The sequence below is a fragment of the Ambystoma mexicanum genome, chromosome 11 (assembly GCF_040938575.1).
Source record: "Ambystoma mexicanum isolate Mex_15411 chromosome 11, UKY_AmexF1_1, whole genome shotgun sequence".
NCBI lineage: Eukaryota > Metazoa > Chordata > Amphibia > Caudata > Ambystomatidae > Ambystoma > Ambystoma mexicanum.
In genome coordinates this window covers 1,336,222,474-1,336,239,915 of record NC_090934.1, presented here as the reverse complement: position 1 = coordinate 1,336,239,915, position 17,442 = coordinate 1,336,222,474, and positions in this window count along the sequence as shown.

Below are 17,442 nucleotides of genomic sequence, written 5' to 3'. Positions count from 1 at the left end.
CAGGAGGTGAGTCTCCTGCAGCAGAAATTGGCCCAGAATTCAAAGACCAGGCAGAAATGTGAAAAGAATGATGTGCTCCACCAAGAGATAGCAATGCAAGAGCTAATCATTGAGACCAGTAAGGCCTTGATAGAGGAACAAAAGGCTCAGATTATTGCACATCACCAGGGAATAGGGGCTGAAAGAGAAAAGGTAGAGAGAGATAGAGCAAACCCTGATCCTAACATCAGGACCCCTGTAATTAGGGATTCTAATCCCTTCAATACCATGAACTCTGCCACCTTCATATCCACTGGCGCATATGAACCAGGGGCCACGGGGAAGGTAGAATTCTATAGAGTCGGGAAGATGGGATTGATAGATCAGTGGCCCCTAGAAATTGATGGGCGGGCGTCCCTCTACAGATCCCCAAATGTTATGGCTAATACCTCTGATCAGGAACACTCCTATGAGGGGAGAGTCAGTGAACTGGATCCACAAAAATACTGCCTTCCAAAAGATCAGTTTGTTAAATTTGGTGGAGAACTCCAGGAAATAAAGCCCATAAAGAGTATCCTAAAGACCTCTTGCCAGGTAGGGCAGTGGGGGGTTTACTCCTGGGAGCAGGGGAGAGTCAGAAGACTCTTCTGAGCACTACAGGAATAGGGAAACTAGACCCCTACATTCTGCAAGCCCTTCTCAAGCGCACAGATTCAGGGAGTGCCTGGAGGATCAAGAAGCCACCTCCCGTAGTAGTGCCTCTGAATCAGAGGACAAATGGACTTGGGTGACTAAAACCAAAAAGGCAAACAAAATCAGGAGAGCTATGTTAAAAGATCCCCTTAAGCAGATCAAGACTGTTTGGAGCATTATAACTCCCTACCATAAAAATGCTAAGTATTCGGTCTGGGAACACCTTGAACTGTATGAACAGATGATGGACACTTTTCATCTGAAAGACAGGCAGAATTGCATCCAATATGTGAAATAGACATTCTCCCCTGAGTACTTCAGCTTCTTTGCGGGACTGGAGGATCAGAACCAGTCAAGATGGTCCACCTATAGGTTCAAGAGTATATAAAGGGCGCCTGGCAAAGTCCTGATATGCCCAGGAGGGTACTTGTAGGTAAATAAATAGATATCAGGGTGAGAGATCAGAGAACAGCTGTCGAATTTTTGAAGCTATTTTATTTTGCCTTCAAAAAGATTTTGCACAGATTAGTATTTTTAAACATTTACACAACTTTCGATAAGCACGAAAGGTTAGGTGGACAGATATTTCTTTTTTTGCGAAATACAAATGAGTATCGTCCTCTTTTCTGCAGAGGAACAATTTTCACAGTGATGCACAAGTATACAGTACAAGTGATTGACGACAGAAGGTGTCAACGGTGTGCAGCCCAGGACTGTGATAGGTCCAGGGGTACTAGAACAACAATAGTGAACACAACACTATTCTACAAACACATATAAACAGGGGTTGTGCCACAGGAAATCGACACGACAGTGTTTCGGCCAAGCTGGGCTGGGATTACGCCCGAGGAGGTGGTGGCCTTCATGAGGATGCTTTCTTACTACAGGTTCTGTCCGTAAAAGAAATCTGTGGGGGAAGGGGAGAGCTGTCAGGATCTCGGGTAGTTAAGGTTTCATTTACGTATTAATAAATAATGGCTGAATGGTGCCTAAAAAATACACTCGGAGTGTATTGCCATAGAACAGCTTACCGTCTGCTGTGGTGCAGCGGTGACGCTGTGCTGGAGTCCTGTTATGGTTGCCGGACTCTTGGAGACATGGGAAGACTCGTATGACTATGGTCATTCAGGCTACTAATTAATGCCTATGGTCTCTGGGAGCTGTAGAGATAAAGGTAAGGACACTGTTAACCTCGCAAGTGGGGGTGTCAGTGTATAACACGAGGCCCATGTACATCCAGCATGAGATGTGTTGGAGTGGTGAGTGTTGGACCTGGAATAATGAACACCAGTGGTGTGGGTGTCTCGTGAGAGTGGTGTTTGTCTGCAAAGCGATCAAGTGATGCCTATCGAATTGGTATCCTGTCGGTGGCAGGAATCAAGTTAAAAACGCCAGGGTGAACTATGGTCTGTGAAACCCAGTTTACTGTGATTGAAGGTGATACTAGCGTGCAAGAGGAGATACAATTTTGTGGTAGGTGCAAAGTCCGGAGTACTTGTGCGGGAGCTGGCTGGAAGCTGGCGTGTTTATGGTATATGCAGTTTGCCAATCTTATTGCAAGCATGGTGCTGTCGTGCGCGTTTGGAAGATGTCTACCAAAAGGCTAAAGGTTTCTGCAGTGCACGAGTGGGACTTATAAAAGGACAGTGAGTTAGGTAGATAATGCTGGAGGTACCTAGGCTGTCAGTTCCGGACTTTCTAAATTAGAGAGAGAGCATAAAGCAACAAGGTGACTTGCCGAAGCCTGTGTTGGCTGTGTCTGCCCTCCTCGCGATAATGGATGCTACTGAGGAGTGCAGACACCATAGGTTAAAAAGAGCACCGCCGGGGAGGCCAGCAGAAACCTTTAGCCTTTTGGTAGACATCTTCCAAACGCGCACGACAGCACCATGCTTGCAATAAGATTGGCAAACTGCATATACCATAAACACGCCAGCTTCCAGCCAGCTCCCGCACAAGTACTCCGGACTTTGCACCTACCACAAAATTGTATCTCCTCTTGCACGCTACTATCACCTTCAATCACAGTAAACTGGGTTTCACAGACCATAGTTCACCGTGGCGTTTTTAACTTGATTCCTGCCACCGACAGGATACCAATTCGATAGGCATCACTTGATCGCTTTGCAGACAAACACCACTCTCACGAGACACCCACACCACCGGTGTTAATTATTCCAGGTCCAACACTCACCACTCCAACACATCTCATGCTGGATGTACATGGGCCTCGTGTTATACACTGACACCCCCACTTGCGGGGTTAACGGTGTCCTTACCTTTATCTCTACAGCTCCCAGAGGCCATAGGCATTAATTAGTAGCCTGAATGACCATAGTCATACGAGTCTTCCCATGTCTCCAAGAGTCCGGCAACCATAACAGGACTCCAGCACAGCGTCACCACTGCACCACAGCAGACGGTAAACTGTTCTATGGCAATACACTCTGAGTGTATTTTTTAGGCACCATTCAGCCATTATTTATTAATACGTAAATGAAACCTTAACTACCCGAGATCCTGACAGCTCTCCCCTTCCCCCACAGATTTCTTTTACGGACAGAACCTGTAGTAAGAAAGCATCCTGATGAAGGCCACCACCACCTCGGGCGTAATCCCAGCCCAGCTTGGCCGAAACACTGTCATGTCGATTTTCTGTGGCACAACCCCTGTTTATATGTGTTTGTAGAATAATGTTGTGTTCACTATTGTTGTTGTAGTACCCCTGGACCTATCACAGTCCTGGGCTGCACACCATTGACACCTTCTATCATCAATCACTTGTACTGTATACTTGTGCATCACTGTGAAAATTGTTCCTCCGCAGAAAAGAGGACGATACTCATTTGTATTTCGCAAAAAATGAAATATCTGTCCTCCTAACCTTTCGTGCTTATCGAAAGTTGTGTAAATGTTTAAAAATACTAATCTGTGCAAAATCTTTTTGAAGGCAAAATAAAATAGCTTCAAAAATTCGACAGCTGTTCTCTGACCACCTATAGGTTGGCCATCTTAAAACACTTCTCTTCCATAAAACCCCCCAAGAGGCCCGCAAGGCGGCCTATAATCTGCAGTGTGGGGGAATATCAGGCCCCATAAGAATTTGTGCAGGAACTCAAACGTGCCTTTGCACAGACCACCATGAGGGTGCACACAGATAGTAGGGAGTTCATCAACACCTTCTTTCATGCACTTCCCAAATACATCATGACTCAGTTGATGAGGGACTTTCATGAGAAGAGATCACTGGACTGGGTCATAGAACAGGCGACCCATATTTATGAGGTGCAGAAACCTATAGATAACAAGAACAATAAAAACCCCAAACCAGCCAACACCCCTGCTGCTGCTAAGGTGTCGGAGGTGAAGGTTGCCCCATTTTAGATCTGGAGATTGGGAGGTCTAAAAATATACCTGTACCGAATCCATCCAGCCAAAGAACCAGAAGTCCCTCGGGCCAATCCCAAACAGGAGGTAATCCCACACATGTGACTCCTAACTTCCCTGATTACATTAGCCCCCGATACAAGGGCAACAAACCCATCCAGGGATGTGTGTGGACTCCCCCAGCCCAAGGGGGGATCCAACCAGGTAGGTACCACCCCAGGAAACTTCCCTCCTAACTTTCCCCAGGAGGGCAGTAATCCCTCAAATGCCAGGTTGAGTTTCTTTCCCCAGTACCCTCAAAACTTCAACCTGCAAAACAACCCTCCTTTCTTTCCCCACTTTCCTGAGCCCAGACAGCCCAATCCAGGAGAGGGGAGGACAAGGGTGGAGGGCTACCCCAATTTTTCAAACCCAGGGTACTATAGGAGAAAGGATAGGTACCCTTCCCCTGAGTCACCAGGGATGGGCCAGAGACCCCCGTACCAGCCCGAACGGGTGTCCCAACTGGAGCGCCAGGTCCAGAACTTGTCCCTGGATCTGGGTCACATGTTGCGGGCTCAGCAGAACCCTCAGATGAACATGGCGGCTCAGAACCCCTCAAACCAAGTGTCTGATATGCCAGCACAATGATGGGGAGAGAACCCCGACAACTCACCGGTTCCAAAGGAGGAGGCACGGGGGAAGGAGGTTGTAAAGCCTTATAGGAAGCTTCCTTCCCCACTTGTGAAAAGCCCCTGGAAACCCAGGAACCAGAACCAAAATCTCCTGCCCCTGAAAGTCTGCAACCCAAGGAACAGAGGGCGGGTAGGAGAAATAAAGGACCTAAAAAGTCCCATTTTGTGGAGGAGGTTAATGTCCTCCAATTTGAAGGAGAGCGGTCCTCAGAGGACTCTGTGAAAAAGATCTTCTCCTTCAGGGTTATGGGAACTCCACCCAAAGAAAAATGGGTCCGAGAGATCCTAATGAAGACTTGGTGGATGTGGGGACTGAGTTAGGATCACCCATCATTGAACCCCAGAATGATAATCCAGAAAACCACCTTGCCTAACATATACTGGTGACTGCCTCAAAAAAGGGGGGTGGGTGGCCCAGAATCAAAACCAGGGGAGCCCAAAACTCCCCCTATATCCAACTGTCATAATGTTTTTGCAGATCCCCAAGCTCCCACACAGAATCATGCCCAAACCTATTCAGGTGACTGCCTCCAAAAGGGAGGGAGGGATCAGAACCAGAGAAAGAAGATTCCCTAGCTCCCCAAAGCCATTCTGGTTACTGTCTTCAAAAACGGGGGGGGGGGGCAGCTCAGAATCAGAAATGGAGGAGACCGAGACTCCTCGAATCCCTGAGTGTGAAATTTCCTGCTGTGAAAGAGGATCTTTGAGCAGCTAAATTCAGGAAGCAGGGAGAGATGTCAAATCCATCTCACCCCTCTTCCTGCACAACTCCAAAACTTTGACGCGAAATAAATTCCTGTCGAGTGGTCTGCAGAGCTGGAAATTAAAATTGCGTGACACAAGATGAAGCACCCAGTCATAGTCGTGGTGCCAGAGGGAAACCCCTGTCTATTAGGGAATGACATCCTCCGTAGGTTGTATCCCCTAATAGACTGTGTGAATAAGGTTCTCTGGACCCAGGCTCATATACCAATCAAATTAAAACAGAGTGTCAACCATGTTAGTCTAAATGGCACATGCCACATGGTTGAAGAAAAAACAAACCAAATTAAGTTTTATCTTCAAAATAATGAGATAACCGACGTTACGATAATTGCTGTAGGACAAAAACTGGTGATTGGAACTCCTCTCCATTTCTGCAAATCAACCTTCCCTCAAGTCTCAAGTGGCATTCCACACTGGAAGGAAATACTCTGAAATTCTTTACTATTTCACAATCAGAACATCCCTATTCAATAGCCAAAATTGATTACAAACCAGCACCAAGTGTACCTGGCATTCTGAAGAAGGGCTAACAGCTCTTCCTCTCGATTCAGTTAAATGACGGCAAGGAGTCTGTCCTCACCCGAGTTGACTTGAATAGCAAAGAAAGCTTCATCAACAAAGTATTTTTCAAGAAACTCCCAAAAGACCAGACCCTGCCCGCCATTGAGTCAATTTGTCAATGGGTATGGGTCCTGGAAATCCCCCATTCCACACATTGTCTGCTTAGCAGTTGTATGATAAAAATTTCTAGCAGTGAAAAAAGCATAGAACACAATTGTTGGGTCGTCCGAGGTGCTCCTTCCGCCTTTTATATGGGCAGTCACCTCCCCAACCAGCTCGAGATTAATGTGGACCCCAGTTATTGCCAAACCCGGCCTCCACTGGAGAGTAAATCGCAGGGTCCTGGCAATCCTAAAGAAAGCCTTCCAGTCAGCCCTAGTGCTACGGTATCAAATGGAAGTTCAGAAAAAGAAGAGAGGTCACCATCCCAGGCCTCGTCTACAGAATCAACATCCCCAAGGGTGACTTGATGAAAGAAAAAGCGGGTCCACATTAATCAGCTAAAGAGTTGCCACCCCAGGCGCACTTTGCGGCAAATAGAGGAGTCCAAAGAAAACACATTGGGAGAAGATTCTGCAACATAGGAATATTTCAAATTGTCACTGAATACATGCTTGGATTATTTTAAATTGTTACTGAATGCATGTGTCTATCCCACTGCTGAAATCCCAATTGGAGGACAGAAGGGGGGAAAAGTATCATAACTGGGTTGTGTTCTACCTTATAAATTGCACTGAGAATACCTGACAACCAAGGAGGACCTCCTCTGGGACCCAGAAGGAAAAACCCAAAGAAATCGGGAGTGTCACTCCACACCAGAAGAGAAAGCCTGAAAGAAGACGGGGGTATCGTTCCTATTCCAAACAGAGCCGGTGAGGAGAGCGTGTCGATCATTCGCCGATGGAAGAAGAACTTACACCTGAATAAACTTGTGTTTTTCGCAAAAAGAAAGAAAAATCCCACTTGCCCGACTTCCCCACGACTGGAAGTCAAGCCGAAGTCGGGGGAGGAGGCTTCTGTGGGATATTTTGACCCATTCCAATGTACCTCCCTACATCACTGTATTGAAATGGTGAAGGAAACAGCCCAAATGGATGCGCTGACTCCTGTGCGCGACAAAATCTTGAAACTGTGTTTTGTAATAACCAGAAAATGGCTGCACCGCACTGCCAACCCCATTTCAGGTGGGGTAAAACAAGAGTGATCACTCTAGGAATGTGCCAGTGTACTCTGCAACATTCAACATGGAGCAAAGGAAAGAAGCAGCAGTACTTTACTGTAAACCGAAAATGCCTCTTGAAAATGTCAGCTTTTCAACCATAAAAAGTGATGTTTGGCAGTAGATCCATTAATTCCTACTGAATCATTGAGATTAAAATGGCCCTGCAATGCACAGAGTCATCCAGTGTGGCTCAGAGGAACTGGGCCTCATTGCATGGCAGCTCCTGGCAACAGTATCTTTGTTAAAGCAAACCAGGGACTGTGTTTCCATTTTTCCACGGGAAACACGGCTAAAACTATGCAACAAATATCAGAATCAGCTGTGTAGAGAGAAACTCTAAACAAAGGCATGATACATGCATCCAGGCGGCAACCAACTCCAGCACTCAAGGGAAGAACTAATGCGGACTAAAATGTGCATTTGTTGCAGATGAAAATCGGATTTACAGAAATAAGTTTAATGTGCTTTTTCAGTAATGAAAGGCAAAACCGCCTGTTTTTAAAGTATGTTCTTGTGTAAAGGCTTGCAGGCCGATTCATGGAATTAATGTGCGCCGAAAATTCCGGCACAGAGGGGCCAAAACGTGCAAATCGCAGTGCAAGTGCGAAAATCGCAGGTAAACCAGCGCACATCGATTCATGGAAGTCCGTGCGCAAGAAAAATATTGGATGTGCGCTGAAAAAGTGTGCAGCGCACGCCAACGCACAGGTCATCCAACGGCGTGCGCCACGGCCACAGTGAAATCGCACATAGCGTGGCGCACATAACAAAAGTAGGCGTAACACGGGGCGTAACACTCAGAATGGGGAACAACGCGTGAAAATATGGGCGTCACGGGGGAAGTACAGGAGCAAGTGCGCGGAATGCCCACATGTTCGCCTACAACTCGTATTCATGGAATCGAATAGGGCAAACCAGCGCACGGGCAAAGACGCGCACAGGGCCAAACAAGTCCGCCACAAGAAAGCAGGTGGTAGCGTCCCTGCGCCTGAAATAAATGTGCGCCAAAATGTGCGCTAACAAAAAGCACCTATATACAGCTATGATGAATGATCCATACTGTGGCCCTCTAGGACAAATGAGGTGCAAAGGGGTACCGACAAACACGGACACCCGCTGTGTGAAAAATAGCATGTGTGTGTATTTCGGGGTGCGCGGGAAGTTCCACACGCGATTGGCCTGGGTATGTGTATTTCGGGGTGCGCGGGAAGTTCCACACGCGATTGTCCTTGGTACGTGTATTTCAGGGTGCGTGTGAAGTTTCACACGCGAGTTCAGCAGGGTACGTGTATTTCAAGGTGCGCAGGAAGTTCCACTCGCAAATTCAGCAGGGTACGTGTATTTCGGGGTGCGTGGAAAGTTCCACACGTGAATCCAGCAGCCTACGTGTATTTCGGAGGTGCCGGGGGGGTACTACATGAATTGGCCGTGTGGGTCCTCCCAGGTGTTCCCTCTACACCCTTCACGGCCCCTGCAGGCAGCCCATCCCACAGGGGACTGCACCCCTGCACATGTCCCGCAGGCAGCCCATCCACCATGGCCATGCCCCCCAGCCAACCCACATGTCACCTTGCACTACTGCCCACCAACGCATGTCTCCCAGCATCCCCACCCCCCAGCATCCAGGGGCACCCTCCACCAGGCCCCCACTCATGTCCAACTCATGTCCCCCTGCACCCCCAGCCCCCAGCACTGTGGGGCAGCCTCCACTAGGACCCCACTCATGTCTCCCTGCACCCCCACCCCCCAGCATCCAGGGGCACCCTCCACCAGGTCCCCAATCATGTCTCCCAGCACCCCCACCCCCAGCATCCAGGGGCACCCTCCACCAGGCCCCCACTCATGTCCAACTCATGTCTCCCTGCACCCCCACCCCCCAGCACTGTGGGGCACTCTCCACCAGGCCCCCACTCATGTCTCCCTGCACGCCCACCCCCCAGCATCCAGGGGCACCCTCCACCAGGCCCCCACTCATGTCTCCCAGCACCCCCACCCCCCAGCATCCAGGGGCACCCTCCACCAGGCCCCCACTCATGTCTCCCTGCACCCCCACCCCCCAGCATCCAGGGTCACCCTCCACCAGGCCCCCACTCATGTCTCCCAGCACCCCCACCCCCAGCATCCAGGGGCACCCTCCGCCAGGCCCCCACTCATGTCCAATTCATGTCTCCCTGCACCCCCACCCCCAGCAGTCAGGGGCACCCTCCACCAGGCCCCCACTCATGTCTACCAGCACTCCCACCCTCCAGCATCCAGGGGCACTCTCCACCAGGCCCCCACTCATGTCCAACACATGTCCCCCTGCACCCCCACCCCCCAGCACTGTGGGGCACCCCCCATCAGGCCCCCACTCATGTCTCCCACCCCCTCACCCCCCAGCATCCAGGGGCACCCTCCACCAGGCCCCCACTCATGTCTCCCAGCACCCCCACCCCCCAGGATCCAGGGGCACCCTCCACCAGGCCCCCACTCATGTCCAACTCGTGTTCCCCTGCACCCCCACCCCCCAGCACTGTGGGGCACCCTCCACCAGGCCCCCACTAATTTCTCCCTGCACCCCCACCCCCCAGCATCCAGGGGCACCCTCCACCAAGCCCCCACTCATGTCTCCCAGCACCCCCACCCCCCAGCATCCAGGGGCACCCTCCACCAGGCCCCCACTCATGTCCAACTCATGTCTCCCTGCACCCCCACCCCCCAGCACTGTGGGGCACCCTCCACCAGGCCCCCACTCAAGTCTCCCTGCACCCCTGCCCCCAGCATCCAGGGGCACCCACCACCAGGCCCCCACTCATGACTCTCACCCCCCCACCCCCCAGCAGTCAGGGGCATCCTCCACCAGGCCCCCACTCATGTCTCCCTGCACCCCAACCCCCCAGCATCCAGGGGCACCCTCCACCAGGCCCCCACTCATGTCTCCCTGCACCCCCGACCCCCAGCATCCAGGGGCACCCTTCAACAGGCCCCCACTCATGTCTCCCTGCACCCCCACCCCCCAGCAGTGCGATTGGCCTGGGTACATGTATTTCAGGGGTGGGCTGGTAGTCTTACACGCGATTTCATCAGGGTACATGTATTATGAGTCCGCGTGAACTTCCACACGCGATATCAGCAGGGTACGTGTATTTTGGGTCCACCTGAACTTCCACACGCGATATCAGCAGGGTACATGTATTACGGGTCCGCGTGAACTTCCACACGCGATATCAGCAGGGTATGTGTATTACGGGGTTCGTGTGAACTTCCACACGCGACTGGGCCTGGGAGAGTGGGGTACATGTATTCCTGGGGTGGGCGGGAATATTTACACGCGACTGGGCATGGGAGAGCGTGTTACGTGTATTACTGGGGTGGGTGGGAAGATTTACACGGTCGCCTATAACGCGCCAAAAAAAAAGGTCCAATCTGGAAACACGTACACCAGCATGAAGCAGGCACACGTCCCGCGCAGCATAAAAGTGTGTGCAAACAACAAACAAGCTCAGACGGCAGGATGAATATACCGTTCCTAGCATCAGTGGCTGTGGGATACTGCAGGAGGAGGAGGAGGATAGTCAGGGCCAGAATCTTTACACCCAGAACCAGCCTTTTTGGTATGCCTGATGACCAGGTGTATGGGAGGTACAGGTTTCCACCTCACATAATACTCGACCTGGTCAGTGAGTGGGAGGATGACCTCACATCACCCACCCTGTGCTCCCAAGCACTCAGCCCCCTGGTGAAGGTCCTCAATGTACTATACTTCTTGGCTACCGGATCATTTCAGCGGACAAGTGCCATCGTGAGGGTGGTGTCACAGGCCACGCAGTCACGGTGCCTACACCAGGTGTTGGCCATCATCACTGCACACCCATCAGCCCGCAGGCACATATACCTGCCCAGAACACCTGCAGAAAGGCAGGCTGTCAGTCAGGATTTCTACGTGGTGGCACAATTCCCCAAAGTGCTAGGTGCCGTTGATTGCACCCATGTGGCTCTACTTCCCCCCAGGGCATCTGAGCACATCTATAGAAACCGCAAGCACTGGCATTCCATCAACGTCCAGGTAGTATGTGATGCCAAGGGAATCATCACCTCAGTATATGCCAACTATCCAGGGTCCACCCACGACAGCTTCATTTACAGGATGTCAACCCTAAACGGGGACATGGAAGCTGGGCGGCATTGGCGATGCATGGCTGCTTGGTGAGTATAAATGCCACAGCACATGCATGCATGACAGATACAGAGTAATGTCAGTACCCCACTATTGATCCCCATCACCACCTCCCCAGGGGACAGTGCCCACTGTCTGAGCACCCACATGATGACGCCAATTCGGAACCCCATCACGCCTCCCGAGGTAAGATACAACACAGCTCATTTTGCAACCCGGGGCATAGTGGAGCCCACATTCAGAGTACTCAAGTCACGCTTTCGCTCCCTTGACCGTTCTGGCGGGCAGCTGTTATACGGTCCCCCAGTAGTGTGCAGGATCATAGTGGCAGTTTGTGTCCTGCACAACGTTGCAACACGCCGGGGCCTGGCTGTGGACATGGTGGTGCCCCCACATCCCCAACCACATGCACGCCCGCTGCGCATGGGAGGGGAAAGGGCACGGGGTGAGGCAGCCCGTACGCAGCTGGTGGCTAATTACTTCACATAGAAATCACACCCCTGTGGAGTGCACACAGCTTTGGCACATACCATCTGACAATCAATGATGACTCAATCTGACAATTCTGATGAATTAAGGGACAGTCAACTGTCAGAACCATAGCAGCCTGAGATTGTTCACCTGGAAGTGTCACAATGTGTGCATCCCTTCCTACATAAACACCAACAATGCAGTGTCATCAAAAGACACACTTCTATAAAGCAAAAATGAATACCCACTTGCAAAATACAACATGAGAACAGTGCCATGTCACCCGACCTCTCCCAGGCACCGCCACACAACACACCATGGCATGTCATGCTATGTGAGAGCAAACAAATTAATCCCCACAACATGACACAAGTGTCACAAAATACAGTGTCCCTAATGGAAACTGGCCACACATGAAATGCTCACAGTAATACAGGACCAACAACACACATTACCAAATATTTAGCAATAATACTAATCACCTACACAACCTCCAACCTACCATAAACATGACAGTACGGATTTAAAAAATTGGTAGTGTCACTACCTGATAATGCCAGCACTTCGACCACTTCCAACTGTACAGTGTTAGCGCCATGCAAAAGTGTAGGTGCACTGCTTACAACAAGGACTCCATTTCCAAAGTAGACCGCCTTGTGAAGACATGAGGAATGGACCTGCAAATTAGGAGGATGAGATGGATGCAGAGGCACATATCAATACACCATGCAATGTACAATACAACAACAATATGCACTAGGAATGTATACACAGTATTGACTACAGACTGCCCACACATCAAATGGGAGTCCAACGTCACTGTGTAAGTCAATGTCACTTGGGCACACCCTTTTCAAGCCCATGGAAACGGGAAGCAGGAGGGGTGTGTGTCACACAAACCCAAGCATCTAACCCAAATTCAGGACAAGCCTGCATGTACCCAGCCACAATGCAGCGTATGCCCACGGGAGCCACACAAGGCAACACACTGTAAAAAAAATCAAAAATCAAAAATGGCCTTGTATGGGCCGGGGGAGAGGGGAGGCCACCCAGGAGGTCCGAGGACAGGGTGCACACCAAAACCCACCTGTGTGGATTTTGCGGAAAAAACACCTCCATGGGCTCATGGCCTGCACGGCTACCCTATTGTGAGAGAATCGCTGCTGTCGCTCTTCTCACCCTCTGCAGCTCCATCAGGAGGTGGTGGCACTATGGGAGGCAGCCCACGCAAAGCCCTAGTCTGGTCCTCCATGGCAGCAAGCATGCGGGTGTGGAAGGTCTGGTTCTGGAGGATAATCGTGCAGAGGTCCCCATGTAACAACTCACGAGATGCCCGGACCTCCTCCCTAGTTGCCTGCATCTCAGCTGAGAGCGTACGTGTGAGCCGCTCCAGCTTCTGTTCTGTCCTTGTGTCAGTTGAAGCCTCAAGCTCAACAAGAGTCACCCTGAGCTGATGGAGTTCCACCCTCAGGGCTTCCCTGTGGCCCTGGGACTCAATAGAAATGGCTTCCCGCAGAGTCTCCAGTGCCGCCCGTCTGTCCCTGTTGGATGCCAACATGTCTTCCCTGTGTGACTGGCAAATGGAGTCTGTTGCCTGCTGTAGTTGTTCCATCAGCGTTTCTTGGGGGACAAGGGAAGTGGCCACCCTATCCATGGCCTGAGCCATCATCTCAGATGATGCTGCCTGTTGGTTTGCCATACCGTATATGGATTGCGCCCATGCGGTATTGCCTGGTGGCGTATGGCCACCGCGTCGGCGGGCACCACACCTGTCTGGGGCAAGGCGAACTGCGCCTTGCTGTGCCAGCACTGCCTGAGGCTGCAAGACTGAATTCCCCTCTGATCTGCTGGCCCAGGAACAGGATCAGATGTTGCGGAGTGTGACCCTGCATCCGTAACCACCAAAGGCGGACCTACCAACACTGACATCCCCATTGAGGGTTCTACCCCTGGTGCAGGTGGGTTGGACAGTACAGAATCCCTCCCAGAAAAACTTACCTGCGACCGCACATAGGTCTCATCATCCGAATCGACACCTGAATAGAGCTCGGGGAGGTGCACCCAGAGACACCCCTTGAGATAATGGTCTGCAGCAAGTGTGGGTTCTCACCCACCACCACCCACGTCCCTCACTGGTGCCCGGTCGGGCCTGGGACCCCTCCTGGGTCTGCACCATCTCCACAACCCCAGCAGTATCAAGTGCGTCATCCCCTGCAAAGACATGAAAGAAAATAAATGGGAACAGGCATTACTACCATGGCACACAATTAGGGCTGAGAAGCAACAGAACCAGTACTTCATTGACACATGTCCCACATGACTACAACCCTCCCATGCATGCACCATCACTGCGTATGAAGGGGAGGCAAATGGCACACATTGATGACACCAAGATGGAAGACCAACACATTTGCTGCATGCTGGCTAGCAGTGCCATCACACATTGGCCTGTGATTGGCATATCCAATACACATACATGACACGTGCCATCACACAGATGGCATGTACCATAGCCATGTCACACATGTGACAATAGGACTGAGAAATGCCTAGTGAAAGTAGTGGAATACAAACAATCAGCCTGAATGAACACAGAATAATACTCAACAATGTTGTGGCAAGATGACATTTCATGGGCAACTGGCATGAGGTTGGGCTAAATGTCTACTGTTGCCAGAAGGGATACTGCAATTCCCAAATCCTGGTGCACAGAATGTATTGGATGAAGCACATGGGTGACCCAAACCATTCAGGCACACACACCCTCACCTGGCACTCAATCAGAAGCCCTCACACACACACACCATGCACATGTATGACACACACATGCATGTGCACTCACCGGACAATGCCTCATAATCTGGCAGGTCTCCCACGCTTTGGATCTGTCCCTCCGTGACGTAGGTCCCAGCAACATACTCATGTGGAGTGAGTTCAATGTCCTCTGCTGGAGACCCCCCCTCCAGTCACTAGAGTAGCGGCATGACTTGAGGCCAGCTTTTTCTTTGCCCTGCGCTTCAGGTCATTCCAGCGCTTGTAGCAATCATTAGCTGTGCGCCTCACGAATCCAAGGGCACTTATGATGTCCGCGATGGTCTGCCAGTGTGCCAGACGTTGTGCAGGTGTGGTCTTGCATCCTGCAGTAATCACCATTTCGCTGTCATGTGCGGACACATACTCCACAAGTGCATCAAGTTCGGCCTGATTGAAGCTGGGCTTCCTTGGTGGGCCGGACTGTGTAGCCGTGTCTGGGGCATCAGCCTCTACTGGACGAGCACTCTTCCTCTTCCGCTTGGAAGGTGGTGGGGATCCTGAGTGTCCTACGCCGCTCTGGACACTAGGGGCAGGAGCCCAGGTGGACTGTGGACTAGGAGTGTGGGAATGAACACTCACCATGGGACTTGGTGCAGGCATTAGCTGAAGTGTGATGTAGTCAGGGGGAACGTCAGCAGGATGGACTGGGACCGACACTGTCCTGGCTGGGAGACTCGGAGCTGGGGTGGATGGAGCCGGAGCTGCCCCTGCAGCCTCCCCACCCTGCCTATGCGGGCCAGCAGATGACATAGCTGCCCCTGATCCACGTGACCTGGTGACACCAACGTGCACCGCCACACGTGGCCTAGACCTGCTGACCTGGAAGTCAGCCATGGAGTCACCCTGTGCCTGGTCTGGTGCCACAATGGGCTGGTCCAACAAGGGCTGAGCAGGGATGGTGTCAGCCACGTTACCCTCAACCGGGGGGGGCATGGGTGTCCCAGACTGGTCACCCACACATGGGGGGCTAGGGGCACCCTGCAAGTCCCAGCCACATCCCCTACCGTATCCACCATGGCCACCTCTTGAGGCCCGGCCACCTTTGCCACCCTTACCGCGTGCTCGCCTCCCAACAATGGCACTGATGTTGTTGTGCGTATGGGAGTTGCAGTAAACTATTGTCCTGGGCAATTGGGGGTCAAAGGGGTAGGGTGCTAGATGGAATTCGTACCCTAGTGCTCTAGCAAGGCTGTATGTGACCCCTGGGGGAAGATGACGGGTCACGCAACGCACAGGCACCCCAAAAAAGGGAGATAATGTGCACGCAACCCCTCCTAGACCACGTGCGTGGAAAAATAAACCTGCACTACGCTGTGGCATCCAGAAGCACAAAAATGAACGTATGCGTGTCACACGCAGCCTAGAATGATCTCTGAAGGGGTACGCGACACACAGGGCAAGCACAGATGTTAAATACGTGCGCGACTCACCGTCTGCCTGGAAAAATAGCGTGAAAAAGATGCGAGTGTGCGCGTTGGCAACACCCCCGCCAAAAGAAGAATTGTACGCTGTCTGAGGAGACAGGACAACAGGAGAAGTGAACGCTGTTTGAGGAAACAGGCCCAGGAAAAAGACAAAAAGAGAAAAAGCTGTCAGAGGTAACAGGGAGTACGAACTTGGAACGCCGTGAAGTAAATCGCGTGTGAACCGACAAGAAGTACAGATTTCACCCACTCGCTCTCCACGAAAAGCACGTACAAGGAAATGGCGTTCTACACGTACCTTTTAAACATGCCCACACATCCAGCGTCACTTCCGCGTGTACGCGCTAAGACCCTAGCCTCCAATTACACGAGCTGACACTGTGACATGCAGTCATTGGACGTGTAACATGCACCCGTGTACAGGGAAACGCCCGTGCACGCACATCACAGACGCGCATATGCGCTGAGGCCCTTTCCACCAATTACACGATATTACACTCTGACGTGCTTATTTTTTCTACGCGCCATGAAAAACGCACGTGCGCGTAACCTCATAGATGCGCCTACCCGCTGGGGGCCTTTGAGCCAATGAATTCGCGTACGTGTGCTGACGCGCTTACGCGCTAAGGCCCTTTTCTCAAATTACACGCAGACGTGCTGGATTTTCACGTGCCAAATCACTCCGTATCAAGCTGGCCACGCGTAAGCACAGGGAAGACCACGCTCCTGCCCAGAAGGCCGAATTACTGCCCCCCAGAGCCCCGAGCACGCTCCCACCTGCCATCTGCCGCTGCCTGATTGCCTACTGCCCACGTGCCCTGCCATTTGCTGCCTACACATCAGCCAGGGGTGCTGTTGCTGTGACCACCCCTGCTGGGATTCCATCGCTCCACAGACCAGCCCCAGGACCCAGTTGCCCACCCACTCCTGCCTCTGGGGTTGTCATGTCGGGCACTGCAACATCTGGCACCACTGGCAACCCCCAGCCAGAGAGGCAGAGAGGCAGAGGGGCACCAGCTTCACTGCCACCGAAGTTGGTGTACTGGTGGAGCGAGTCCTGGGGCAGTATGATGCCCTCTTCGAAAGTTTGCGCGCCGACAAGGAAGGACGGACTCAGATCTGGACGGACATCGTGACTGCCATCAATGCGGAGGGGGTGGCAGTCCGACTATTCCATCATGTCAAGAAGCGCTGGGAGGACTTCAGGTCCAGGACCCTCAACAAGGCCCGGCGCCTCTTGAAGGCAGCGGATGCTAAGGGGCACCGGGGCCACTTGTCGGAAGATCAGATGAGGGT